General features: G+C 48.0%; 1 protein-coding gene and 1 long non-coding RNA gene across 2 annotated transcripts in view; one reads left to right on the top strand and one right to left on the bottom strand.

Moving 5' to 3' along the window:
• The window catches only part of BTK (Bruton tyrosine kinase), a 477,293-nt gene extending 476,044 nt beyond the window's left edge, over positions 1-1,249 (bottom strand). Inside the window, exon 1 of the mRNA XM_075835606.1 lies at positions 1,178-1,249. The gene's annotated coding sequence lies outside the window, so the exon portion shown is untranslated. The remainder of the gene's footprint in view (positions 1-1,177) is intronic.
• The window catches only part of LOC142659455 (uncharacterized), a 247,664-nt gene that overhangs the window by 215,473 nt on the left and 18,125 nt on the right, over positions 1-14,066 (top strand). The gene's annotated exons all lie outside the window — the stretch shown is intronic.

The following is a 14,066-nucleotide window of genomic DNA, read 5'->3' on the forward strand; positions in this document are numbered from 1 at the left end:
CTGAACTGGTCCTGGAAAAAATAGCCTTTTGAAATTTTCTTGAAAATGTGAGAAATTGCTGTTAAAGTTCTAAGCCTTCTAATGTCCTAGAAAAATAAAAGGATTTTCAAAAACTGATGCCAACCTAAAGTAGACATATGGGGGGGTGTTAATTAGTAACTATTTTGTGTGGTATAACTGCCTGTCTTACAAGCAGATACGTTAAAATTTGGAAAAATGCTAATTTTTGAAATTTTTGGCAAAATTTTGGTGTTTTTCCACAATTAAATACTGAATGTATAGAGTCAATTTTGCCAGTAACATAAATTCCAATGTATCACGAGAAAACAATCTTAGAATCGCTTGGATAGGTAAAAGCAAGTGGCCACAGTGGGAAGGGGTTAAAGAAGATGAGGAATGCTATCTAAAGCAGACCAAACACATTAGATAGCTTTTGGCCAAATCCTTGCTGCGTTTTTATTTCAGTGGGAAGAGGGGAATAAGCTGCCGCTAAACACTTGTATATGTTAAACATAGTTGTTAGGGATTTTATTTATCTAGTCCTCTTATTCATGTAGAATAAGAGGGCTTTATCAGTGGCACCCATATAAGTGGCACCCATACATTGCACAGAGAGTGTTCCCCCTGCTGCAGACATATGCAGCCATGTCAGCAATGTTTACATGCAGCTGCACACAGGTCAGTGAGGACTGTATCGTACTGACATTACCTACTATCTCTAGAAGGGGTTGTCATCTAGAATGAAGGCAGATGCTATGAAAATACGCTTTATTGAGCAGTCACAAAGCCACTTCACATGTACACAATAATTTCATTTGTTTGCTTTTGTGCAGATTTTTCCATAATCTACAGTATTTTCAATACAATATGATGCTTTTTGCAAAATTTGGGCAAAAGTATTTATATAAAAAAATTCTATCAAGTCAGATGAAACTGGACAGGAAAACTTCTAATGCCCGATATAAACATGCACACAATAGGTCTACATTTTTGCAGCTATGTAAATTCTAACTGCATAACTCATCTTCAACTGCTCTTGACAAACAGCTGGTATTTTATCTGTACGACTACCTCTTGGTTTTTCAAATATCTTGTTTATAGATTGAAATAAAATGATAATGAACGAATAAATACTTTACTGTAAACTTATACTCACAGAGTGGCTTGGGATCCTTACCTGCGATTTTAGAGATGCACTGTTGTGTTAAGGTAGAACAGACAGCTCTAATGAAGTAGATAAAGGAAAACATACTCTAGATTGAGAGGCTTTTTATTCTTCTGGGTTTTTTATCTTTCACAATACTCCCAGTTCCTCTTTTCAGTTTCCTGTATCAGGAGCTGGCTCAGTTTTGATTACTGCACACAAGACTGAAGTGCATTACAATTTTATTACAGTGTATTACTATATAATATTTAGTCTCCTTTGTTAATATACTGTATCTATTTATAATTTATCTTTTAAAATCAAGTAAATAAAATATTATGCCCCGAGGTTAAATGTCATTCGGCATTAACAGCAAAATAATATTTCTCACTCTGTATCTACAGTTACATAGGTTGAAAAAATACACATATCCATCAAGATAAACCTTTCTTGATCAATTATACACCATTCAATGCCAGATAAATTATAACCCTCAATACCATTCGTCAGTAAATAATCATCTAGCCCTTTTTAAATGCTGACATAGTATCTGCCATCACTACGTCTTGGGGTAGAGAATTCCATCGTTTGACTGATGTCTGAAACACCTTTCCTCCACACACAATGTCCCATGGTCCTCTTTAAAGTCCTTGGAATGAAGGGGCGTTGCTAATAGATTAGGGGCACAAGCCCTGAGACATATATCCCCACTCTCGAAAAATATATATTTATTTACATATATATCGGAGATAGCATATCTATAAGCAGGGCCGCCATCAGGAATTTCAGGGCCCCCTACAGCTAAATGTTCTGGGCCCCCCTACCGTGGCACCGCCTGTTAACGGTACTCCGTCCAGCACTATATCATGGTACCCAGGGCCGCCATCAGGGGGGGTATTATGGGTACTGATGTGAGAGGCCCTAATTCAAAGGGGGGCCCGGCAACTGCCGCGACTTGCCTTTGGTAGAAAAAAAACAGGCCCCTGCAATGGGGCCCGTTTTTTTCACCAAAAGAAAGTCGTGAGCTGCGGGCCCCCCTTTCAATTAGGTTTGGCCGGGCCTCTCACATCAGTACCCATAATACCCCCCCTGATGGCGGCCCTGGGTAGCATGGGGGTCGTCATGGGGGCCGTCAAACACTGCCGCCCGTGCGACCGATCGCGCGCACCCGCAAACTCCCGCGCATGCGCACCCGCGACCGCATGGAACCGCGCACCGAATTTTGAGGCAGATTTTGACCTGCCCACACTATCCTGAGGCGTTTTTTGCCCGCGGCGATTGAGGACAGCAGTCAAAAAACGCACGGAAAAATGCATTTTCTGCCTCCCATTGATTTCGATTGTAGGTCAGAGGCAGAACCGCGGCAAGAAAGGATGTGCTGCTTTTTCTTTTTTCCACTACTGGCTCCCATTGATTTCAGATTAAATCAATGGGAGGCGGTTTTGGAAGTTTTTTGGTGCTGATTCTGACGCAGTGTTCGAGTCAATATCAAGGGCCAAAAACTCTGTGAACTGGGCCTTATTGTTAGGGCTTATTCAGACGAACGTGTAATACATCCGTGCAACGCGCGTGATTTTCACGCGCCTCGCACGGACCTATGTTACTCTATGGGGCCGTTCAGACTGTCAGTGATTTTCATGCAGCGTGAGTCCGTGTGTCCGCTGCGTAAAACTCACGACATGTCCGATATTTGTGCATTGTTCGCGCATCACGCACCCATTGAAGTCAATGGGTGGGTTAAAATCACGCCCAGCACTTCCGCAGCCGTATAAACTATGAATGAAAACAGAAAAGCACCACGTGCTACAAACATACAAACAGAGTGCCATAATGATGGCGGCTGCGCGAAAATCACGCAGCCGTGCATAATACGCTGCTGACACACGGAACTGTTATGGACCTTTTGCATGCGCAAAACGCCAAGTTTTTGCGCACACAAAAAGCACACGCTTGTGTGAATCCAGCCTTAGGGTAGGAACACACTAGGCATGAACACTGCGGATTTTATGCAACACATTTTATTGTGGAAAATCCGCAGCCTATTACAGTCGCAGCAGAGTGGATGAGATTAGAACAAATCTCATCCACACGCTGCAAAAAAAATGGACCTGCAGTGTGGCTTTTTAAGCCGCAGCATGTCAATGTATTCTGTGGAATCGCTGCTCCTCTGTTGCGGAAATGCTGCGGTTCTGCCGCAAAAAGCACACATGAGAAAAAAAAAAAAAGGCACTTTTTTAAATTTATAAAAAAGTTTAGACTTGCCCCAGCCGTAGTCCTGGTGACGCGATCCTCTATTCTTAGCGCAGCCCGGCCTCCTGTCATGACGTTTCATCCCATGTGACTGCTGCAGAGGTCACATGGTCTACAGCGTCATCCCAGGAGGCGGGGCTACGTTCAGAAGAGAGAGATGCGTCACCTAAACTACGGCCGGGGCAAGTCGAAATTTTTTTTTCCCTGCAGGATTCCCGCAGCGGGCATGCCTTACGAAACCTGCGCCACTATTTGGTGCGGTTTTGCTGGCGGAATTCCCTGCGGCTACCGGGGGCGGATAAGCTGTGTAGTTTTACTCAGCATATCCGCCTAGTGTGTTCCTTATGATGTCGCTCCTGGAGCTGCTGCCGGTCTCTAAATAGGCAGTTGGTCCAGTAGAATTTGGAATTATTTTTTTTTGTGAACCAGCTTAAAAAAATACAAAACTTTTGTGTTAGGGCCTGTTCACATCACCGTTCGCTTCCGTTCCGTCTGAGGTTTCCGTCGGGTGAACCCCACAACGTAAAGTGAAAGTGACAGCTTCCGTTTCCGTCACCATTAGCGCAGTCGACTACGCTATTGATTCCATCTGAAAACCTGCCGGAATGGTGACGAACGGAAACCATTAGCGATGTTTCCGTCACCATTGAGATCAATGGTGACTGAAACGGAAGCTGTGCTGTCACTTTCACTTTCCGTTGCGGGGTTCACCCGACAGAAACCTCAGACGGAACCCCGGAGCGGAAGCGAACGGTGATGTGAACAGGCCCTAACACTAAAGTTTTGTGTTTTTTTAAGCTGGTTCACCCAAAAAAATAATTCCAAATTCTACTGGACCAATTGCCTATTTAGAGACCGGCAGCAGCTCCAGGAGCGACATCATAAGGGACACACTAGGCGGATATGCTGAGTAAAACTACACAGCTTATCCGCCCCGGTAGCCGCATGGAATTCCGCCAGCAAAACCGCACCAAATAGTGGCGCAGGTTTCGTGAGGCATGTCCGCTGCGGGAATCCTGCAGGGAAAAAAAAGTTTAGACTTGCCCCGGCCGTAGTTTAGATGACGCATCTCTCTCTTCTGAACGTAGCCCCGCCTCCTGGGATGACGCTGTAGACCATGTGACCGCTGCAGCAGTCACATGGGATGAAACGACATGACAGGAGGCCGGGCTGCGCTAAGAATAGAGGATCGCGTCACCAGGACTACGGCCGGGGCAAGTCTAAACTTTTTTATAAATGTAAAAAAGTACCTTTTTTTTTCCTCATGTGTGATTTTTGCGGCAAAACCGCAGCATTTCCGCAACAGAGGAGCAGCGATTCCACAGAATAAATTGACATGCTGCGGCTTAAAAAGCCACACTGCAGGTCCATTTTTTTTTGCAGCGTGTGGATGAGATTTGTTCACATCTCATCCCCTCTGCTGCGACTGTAATACGCTGCGGATTCTCCACAATAAAATGTGTTGCATAAAATCCGCAGTGTTCATGCCTAGTGTGTTCCTACCCTAAGGCCGGATTCACACAAGCGTGTGCTTTTTGTGTGCGCAAAAACGTGGCATTTTGCGCATGCAAAAGGTCATAACCGCTCCGTGTGTCAGCAGCGTATGATGCGCGGCTGCGTGATTTTCGCGCAGCCGCCATCATTATGACTGTATGTTTGTAGCACGTGGTGCTTTTCTGTTTTCAGTCATAGTTTATACTGCTGCGGAAGTGCTGGGCGTGATTTTCACGCACCCATTGACTTCAATGGGTGCGTGATGCGCGAACAATGCACAAATATCGGACATGTCGTGAGTTTTACGCAGTGGACACACGGACACACGCTGCGTGAAAATCACTGACAGTCTGAACGGCCCCATAAAGTAACATAGGTTCGTGCGTTGCACGGACGTATTACACGTTCGTCTGAATAAGCCCTAACAATAAGGCCCAGTTCACAGAGTTTTCGGGCCTTGATATTGACTCGGACACTGCGTCAGAATCAGCACCAAAAAACTTCCAAAACCGCATCCCAATGATTTAATCTGAAATCAATGGGAGCCAGGCGCGGAAAAAAGAAAAAGCAGCACGTCCTTTCTTGCCGCGGTTCCGCCTCTGACCTCCCATCGAAATCAATGGGAGGCAGAAAATGCATTTTTCGCTGCGTTTTTTGTCTGCTGTCCTCAATCGCAGCGGGCAAAAAACGCAGCAAAAAACGCGGCAAGATAGTGTGGGCAGGTCAAAATCTGCCTCAAAATTCTTTAAGGAATTTTGAGGCAGATTTTTTCGGCCTGCAAAATACTCTGTGTGAACAGGGCCATACATAAACAGCACTTTGAGACACTTTACTCACCGTGTCAGAAGAGCTGCTCCCACTCCAGTCCTCTTCAGGCGATGTCTTCGGTCCAGATGTCGTCCTTCACCTCCAGGCTCCAGAAAATGGCGGGGATCGTAGAACTGCCGCCGCGCAACAACTAGACTCCTCCCCCTCTCCTTACGCAGTCACGCTCTGGAGAAGGAGGAGGAGTCGGACGAGGAGTCGGACGAGGAGGCGGAGTCAGAGGCGGACGAGGAGGACGAGGAGGACGAGTAGGAGGCAGGCCAGCAGGTAAGTAGACTGCACCGCTGTCCAGTGTGGCTGTCCTTCCCCCTAGATCTTTTGTTGCGGGCGCACCGCCTCCTTCTCGGCGGCGCGCCTGGTCGTGGGCGCGCGCGCTTGCGGTCGTTCGCGCGCGGTTGCAAGTGGGCGATGTTTCGCGGCGGTGATAAGAGGGGGGCCCGCAGCTCACGGCGGTGTTTCACGAGAGGGGGGCCCGCAGCTCACGACATTGTTTTGGTGAAAAAAACAGGCCCCATTGCAGGGGCCTGTTTTTTTCTACCAAAGGCAAGTCGCGGCAGTTGCCGGGCCCCCCTTTCAATTAAGTTTGGCCGGGCCCCCTACACTACTACCCCAAATACCCCCCTGATGTCGGCCCTGTCTATAAGACTAAGGCTCCTATAGCTACACCGCTGGATAGAGTTGGATGCATTGTCTCAGCAGACAGTATCATACATGATAGGCTTAGATACAGGGCCCCAGCAGACTATATCACGCATGATAGACTTAGATACAGGGCCCCAGCAGAAGTATCACACATGATAGACAGGGCTCAGTCAGACGAGCGTGATTCTCGTCCGTGTGCGGTGCGTTGAAATAACGCACAGCACACGGACCTGTTGATTTCAATGGGGCTATTTACACATGCATGAGTTTTCACACAGCGAGTGTCTGTTTCGTGAAACTCACTGCATGTCCTATATTATTGCGTTTTCACGCACCTAGTCGCCCATTGAAGTCAACCGCAGACAGCATGTTTCAAGCATCAAGTACACTGAAAAAAAATTGTTTGCGAGAGCGTGAAAAACACATGCCACACGCAAAGCACACTGATGCAAAATGGTGGGGGCTCTATCTACAAGGGGGGTCGTCTATATGTGGGCCACTATATAGGGGGGTCTGTATGTGGGGCACTATCTACAGGGGGTGTCTATATGCGGGTATGTGGGCCACTATATACAGGGGGGTCTATATGTGGGGATGCGGGCCACTATATGCAGGGTGGTCTATATGTGGAGATGTGGGACACTATCTACAGGGGGAGTCTATATGTCGGGATGATATACAGGGGGTCTATATGTGGGGATGTGGGCCACTATCTACAGGGGTGTCTATATGTGGGGGTGTGGGCACTATCTACAGGGGGTCTATATGTGGGGCACTATATACAGGGGGAGCTATATGTGAGACACTATACAGTGGGGGGCTATATGTAGAGCACTATCTATAGGTGAGCTATATTTAGGGCACTTTCTATAGGGGTGGGCTATATGTGGGACACTATATACAGGGTTGGGTTACCTGTGGGGCACTAGCTGCAGGGGGGCTATATGTAGGGCACTGTCTACAGGGGTGGGCTATATGTGGGACACTATACACAGGGGGAGCTATATGTGAGACACTATCTACAGAGGTGGGCTATACGTGGAGCACTATCTATAGGGGAAGCTATATGTAGGGCCAGTGGCGTAACAACCGCCGTAGCAGCCGTAGCGGCTGCTACGGGGCCCGCGGCATGAGGGGGCCCATGTCGCCCGCCGGCACGGGCCCCCACCATGGCCAGAGGCTCTGCTAGCAGCCGCTATGGCTGCTACAGCGCGACACCACTGAACACTACGGCAGAGCAGGGAGGTATCTCCCTGCTCTGCCATTAAACAAAAGACATGTATCCCCTATCCACAGGATAGGGGATACATGTGTGATTGCTGGCATTGATAGGGAGAACGGGGGACTGAAAGTCCCCTAAAGTTCTCCATCACAAACCTCGGACTTCCGGGGTCTGTGTCGGCAGCTCGGTAGAAATGAATGGAGCACCGGTCGCGCTTGTGCGCATGCGTGACCAGCGCTCCTTTCAATTTTATTGAGCTGCGCAGACGCCGGAAGTCAGAGGTTAGTCATGTAGAACTTCGGGGGACTTTCGGTCCCCCGTTCTCCCTATCGCTGCCAGCGATCACACATGTATCCCCCTATCCTGTGGATAGGGGATACATGTCTTTTGTAGGACACACTGTAGGTCGGATTTTTTTGGGGGGTTGGGGCTGCATGGCTTTACCTACAGGGGGGGCTGTATAGCGTTACCTACAGGCAGTGGCGGATTAAGTAGACCATGGGCCCTGGGCTGTTACCCAAACTTGGGCCCCCCTTCCTCACCGCCGCCCTGCCGCGCCGTAACTATTTTTGACACTACTTTTTTGGGCAAGCATTAACAGTGTTACGATTTCCCTTGTCACAGGGCTGTGTCCCTACATACTGAGAGTATCACACTGTGCAGGGACACAACCTCCTGACAAGGGGAATTGTCTATCAGTCCTGGACTGCAGAAAGACTTTTTGTGAAATACAAGGATTCCTATAATAAACATGTCAGGAGAGGTGACAGATTCTCTATAAATCTAGTGACTCACAGGTGACGACGTCTCAGATTCTAGTAGTTTTTTTCCTCTTTTCTTCTCCATCCGGTCCAGCGCTCATGACGACTTCTCCCGGCCATGACTCATTTCTGCAGAATTTGCCACTCAGACGTCTCCTCACTTTTCCAACATTTCCACACCTATAAACGAAAATAAAGTTATCATGGTGCCACATACTGTGCCCCTAAATATAATAGCACCAAACACTGCGTGCCTGAATATAATAATACCACACACTGTAAAACACCACATACACACAGCCCCTGTAGATATTACACACCCCCATAGATATCGCCATACACAGCCCCCTCTATATATCACACATCCTCCCCGTAGAGAGCGTTACACACAGCCCCATATAGATAGTGCATACAGCCCCCTGTAGAGAGCGCCACACAGCCCTCCCCCTCTTGTAAATAGCACCAAAAAGCCCCCCCTATAAAGAGCGCCACACACATATCACTGTGGATAGCACTACACAGCCCCCCCTTGTATATAGTGCCACACAGCGCTCCCCCTTGTATATAGTGCCACACAGCGCTCCCCTTGTATATAGTGCCACACAGCGCTCCCCCTTGTATATAGTGGCACACAGCGCTCCCCCTTGTATATAGTGCCACACAGCGCTCCCCCTTGTATATAGTGCCACACAGCGCTCCCCCTTGTATATAGTGCCACACAGCGCTCCCCCTTGTATATAGTGCCACACAGCGCTCCCCCTTGTATATAGTGGCACACAGCGCTCCCCCTTGTATATAGTGGCACACAGCGCTCCCCCTTGTATATAGTGCCACAAGGTTATGTACACATTTAAAAACTTTATATCATCATTTTATATATATATATATATATATATATATATATATATATATATATTACCCAATTACCCTAATATAGACATGTAATATATTACAATTTACGGTAAACAATGACGATTACAAATAAAAGGTCTATTTTAGGGTAAAACTATGTTATTACCCCAAAAAATAGCTGAAACGTAAAAAAGCTTATTTGTTTACTATTATTTTCAAACTTTATGAATAAAAATTGTAAAATAGCAAAAAAGGTGTGTATAAAAACGATAAAAAACGAAACCTGCATTGTCTACGGAAAAAACGTCGCAAAAATCACGTCGTTTTTATTTATTTTTTATAAAAATGTGTGTTTGGTGCAACTTTGTAATTACGTTTTATTAAAAAATATTTTTACTTTTTGAGATACAGCTGCTTTGTATCCTGTATCCGTCAGGTCAGCAGGACTGACAGGATCAGTGACACGCAGGATCCACCTCAAATCTATCACATCTAAGATTATAATTTAGCGCAGGGCCCGTTTGACTGATCCCGTCAGTCCTGCTGACCTGACGGATACAGGATACAAAGCAGCTGTATCTCAAAAAGTGAAAATATTTTTTAATAAAACTTAATTACAAAGTTGTACCAAACACACATTTTTATAAAAAATAAATAAAAACGACGTGATTTTTGCGACGTTTTTTCCGTAGACAATGCAGGTTTCTTTTTTTTTATCGTTTTTATACACACCTTTTTTGCTATTTTAGAATTTTTATTCATAAAGTTTGAAAATAATAGTAAAAAAAGAAGCTTTTTTACGTTTCAGCTATTTTTTTTGGTAATATAGTTTTACCCTAAAATAGACCTTTTATTTGTAATCGTCATTGTTTACCGTAAATTTTAATATATTACATGTCTATATTAGGGTAATTGGGTCAGCGCTAGCGTTACAACAATGATTGGTGGGGGGGACGACGGTTTTTATTGGGGTGGGTATTTTATGTGTATTTATTATTTCATTTTTTTTTGCACTTTACTTTCCTATTTTTGTATTACTATGGTCTGTCCCTCAAAGGTCAAAAAAGACCTTTGGGGAACTTTATATATATTTTTTCTTTCTTTTACACCATGTTTTTCCACTGTAACTGGAGCTGCACAGCAGCCCCAGTTACAGGGGAAATCAGCCCTCTCATAGTGACGATTGTCACTAATAGGGCTGTGCTGGGTCTAGTTAGACCCAGCAGCAGCCTGTCAGTAACGGCACCCGGCGATCATGTGACCAGTCACATGATCACCGGGAGGAATAGAGACAGCGCCGCTGCTGCTGTCTCTATTCCTATACACAGCGTTCATTGAACGCTGTGTAAGAAGACATCGGAGATGACAGAAGCAGCGAAAGCTGCTTCTGTCTTCTCCTCAGGGTCCCCGGCAGTCACTGACAGCCGGAGACCCGACATTCAGCTGCCCGATCGCGCGGGCAGCAGGTTAAAACCCGAGCCGTAGAAAGTCTATGGCTCGGGTTTTAAGGACCCGTCCCTGACCGCTGGCCGTAAAAATACAGCCAGCGGTCGGGAACCAGTTGGGCAGGAGGATAAGCCTGCTGTACTGACCTCAGCGCCGGTGACCGACCGCCCGGCTCTTGTCTTGCAGATTCGGAGTAACAGAACAGCCGTCTGTCGCTGTTCTGTTACTCAATGGCGGCGGCCCGCACTTGTCAGGGAGGCGTGTCCTACCCCTTTCCCGGCCAATTCCCTGCTCCTCCCCTCCTCATCTTCGTTAGTTAGCAGCGCTAGCGCGCTGAATAGGTACCTTTGCAAGATGATGTGCGGTTCGGGCTGCCATGGGCCCCCTGGGAGCCTCGGGCCCCGGGCGGCCGCCCGAATCGCCCATATGATAATCCGCCACTGCCTACAGGGGGGACTGTATAGCATTACCTACAGGGGGGGCTGTATAGCGTTACCTACAGGGGGGCTGTATAGCGTTACCTACAGGGGGGGCTGTATAGCTTTACCTACAGTGGGTGCTGTATGGCGTTCTCTATAGTGGGGGCTGTATGGCGTTAGCGCCATACAGCCCCCTCTGTAGATAACGGCATACAGCCCCCACTGTAGAGAATGTCATACAGCCCCCTCTGTAGATAACTCCATTCAGCCCCCTCTGTAGATAACGCCATACAGCCCCCACTGTAGATAACTTCATACAGTCCCCTCTGTAGAGAACGCCATACAGCCCACCCTGTAGGTAACGCCATACAGCCCCCCCTGTAGGAAACGCCATACAGCCCGCTGTAGGTAACGCCATACAGCCCCCTGTAGGTAACGCCATACAGCCCCCTGTAGGTAACGCCATACAGCCCACCCTGTAGGTAACGCCATACAGCCCCCTGTAGATAACGCCATACAGCCCCCCTGTAGATAGCGCCATACAGCCCCCCTGTAGATAGCGCCATACAGCCCCCCTGTAGATAACGCCATACAGACCCCACTGTAGAGAACGCCATACAGTCCCCACTCTAGAGAACGCCATACAGTCCCCACTGTAGAGAACGCCATACAGTCCCCACTGTAGAGAACGCCATACAGAGTCCCCCCTGTAGAGAACACCATACAGCCCCCACTGAAGATAATGCAATACAGCCCCCTCTGTAGATAGCGCCATACAGCCCCCCTGTAGATAACGCCATACAGCCCCCACTGTAGAGAACGCCATACAGCCCCCACTGTAGAGAACGCCATACAGCCCCCACTGTAGAGAACGCCATACAGAGTCCCCCTGTAGATAACGCCATACAGCCCCCTTTGTATATAACGCCATACAGCCCCCTCTGTAGATATCTACAAAGGGGGCTGTATGGCGTTATCTACAGGGGGTCTGTATGGTGTTCTCTACAGGGGGGGCTGTATGGCATTCTCTACAGTGGGGGCTGTATGGCGTTATCTACAGAGGGGGCTGTATGGCGCTATCTACAGAGGGGGCTGTATGACGTTATATACAGGGGGGCTTTATGGCGTTATCTACAGGGGGCTGTAAAAATGGCACTATCTACAAGGGGGGGTTGTGTGACACCCAGGGGAGGGGGGGCTCCAGTCAAAAGTTTGCTATGGGGCCCAGTCTTTCCTAGTTACGCTCCTGTGTAGGGCAGCACGGTGGCTCAGTGGTTAGCACTATTGCCTTGCAGCTCTGGAGTCCATATGTGGGCACTATCTACAGAGGGTTGTATGTGGGACACTATCTATAGGGGCTTCTATGTAAGGCACTATCTACAGAGACTCTATGGGGGTCACTATCTACAGGGGGCTATGAGGGCTCTATCTACAGAGGCTCTATGGGGTACAGGGGGCTATGGGGGCACTATCTACAGGGGGGCATGGTGTTTGAGGAGCCTGGACGGGTCTCATCCGCAGCGGCCTCTTTGATTAACCTACGCGAAGGAGACACCTCCGTGAGTGAGTACGCCATCCACTTCCGCACCCTGGCAGGAGAGCTCTTATGGAACAATGAGGCTCTGGTGGCTGCATTCTGGCATGGACTATCTTCTAGAATTAAAGACGAACTTGCCGCCCAGGATCTGCCGTCTACCCTGGATAACCTCATCCTTCTGTCTGCCCGGATTGATATACGGATCCGTGAACGCCTTCAAGAGGTTGAACGGGAGAGAGCCCTTCCAAGTCTGGTCCTACTTTGCAGCAACCCCTGCTGTCCCCCAATGTCGATCCTCATAAGAAGTCGGTAATAACGGACCAGTGTGAGTTATCTACTCAAGAGAGACAACGCAGACGCACATCTGGACTCTGTCTTTATTGCGGTCTCGATGGTCATCTTGTGCGCCTGTGCCCCCAAAAATCCAAAAACCTAGGGCTGCTTGGACTGACGACCTTGAGTAAAGATGGACTTCCGTCTAAATTGTCCATACCTGTGACCATAGTGTCCGGCGAGAGATCTGGTGGACCTTCTGCAATTGCCCACCACCCCTCTGGAGAGCCCGTTGACAGTTGCTTCAGTAAATGGACTACCTCTGCCAGACCCAGTTATAGCCATTGCCAAGCCGCTGAGGCTCCAAGTGGGAGACCTTTACTCCGAACTTCTATGTTCTATGTCCTGCCCAAAGCTGTTAACCCTGTGTTGCTGGGCCTACCTTGGCTCCGACTGCATGCCCCAGTTCTGGACTGGAATTCTGGAAAGATTCTCCAGTGGGGCCCTGAATGTCAAGGTCGATGCCTGGTGTGGATTCATTTGGCTCAGCCTTCTCTGCCTCGGACATTGGCAGGATTGCCGGGTCATTATGATGCCTTTTCGGACATCTTCAGCAAGAGGGAGGCGGAGACATTGCCCTCAAATCGGGCGTATGACTGCCCTATTGAACTGATCCCTGGTGCATCCCTTCCCTGTGGTAGGGTGTATCCTCTCTCCTTGCCAGAGACTCATCTCCTCCTATGTGAAAAAGAACTTAAAAAGGGGCTTCATACGAAAGTCTTCCTCCCCGGCAGGAGCCGGGTTCTTCTTTGTCAAAAAGAAAGATGGCTCTCTTCATCCTTGCATCGACTACCGTGTTCTCAACCAGATCACGGTGAAGAATAAATATCCGTTGCCACTGATCTCCGAGCTGTTTGATCATATACGTGGTGCAATTTATTTTTCTAAACTATACCTGCGTGGGGCTTACAACCTAGTCCAGATTCGCTAGGGTGATGAATGGAAGACTTCATTTAACACCCGTTATGGACACTATGAGTATATAGTAATGCCCTTTGGCCTGTGTAATGCCCCCGCGGTCTTCCAGGAGTTTGTGAAGAACATTTTCTGTGACCTCCCCTATGTTTGTGTTGTAGTCTACCTTGATGACACCTTGATTTTCTCCCCAGATCCTATGACGCACCAGAGACATGTCCGTCAG

The sequence above is a fragment of the Rhinoderma darwinii genome, chromosome 8 (genome assembly GCF_050947455.1).
Source record: "Rhinoderma darwinii isolate aRhiDar2 chromosome 8, aRhiDar2.hap1, whole genome shotgun sequence".
Lineage (NCBI taxonomy): Eukaryota > Metazoa > Chordata > Amphibia > Anura > Rhinodermatidae > Rhinoderma > Rhinoderma darwinii.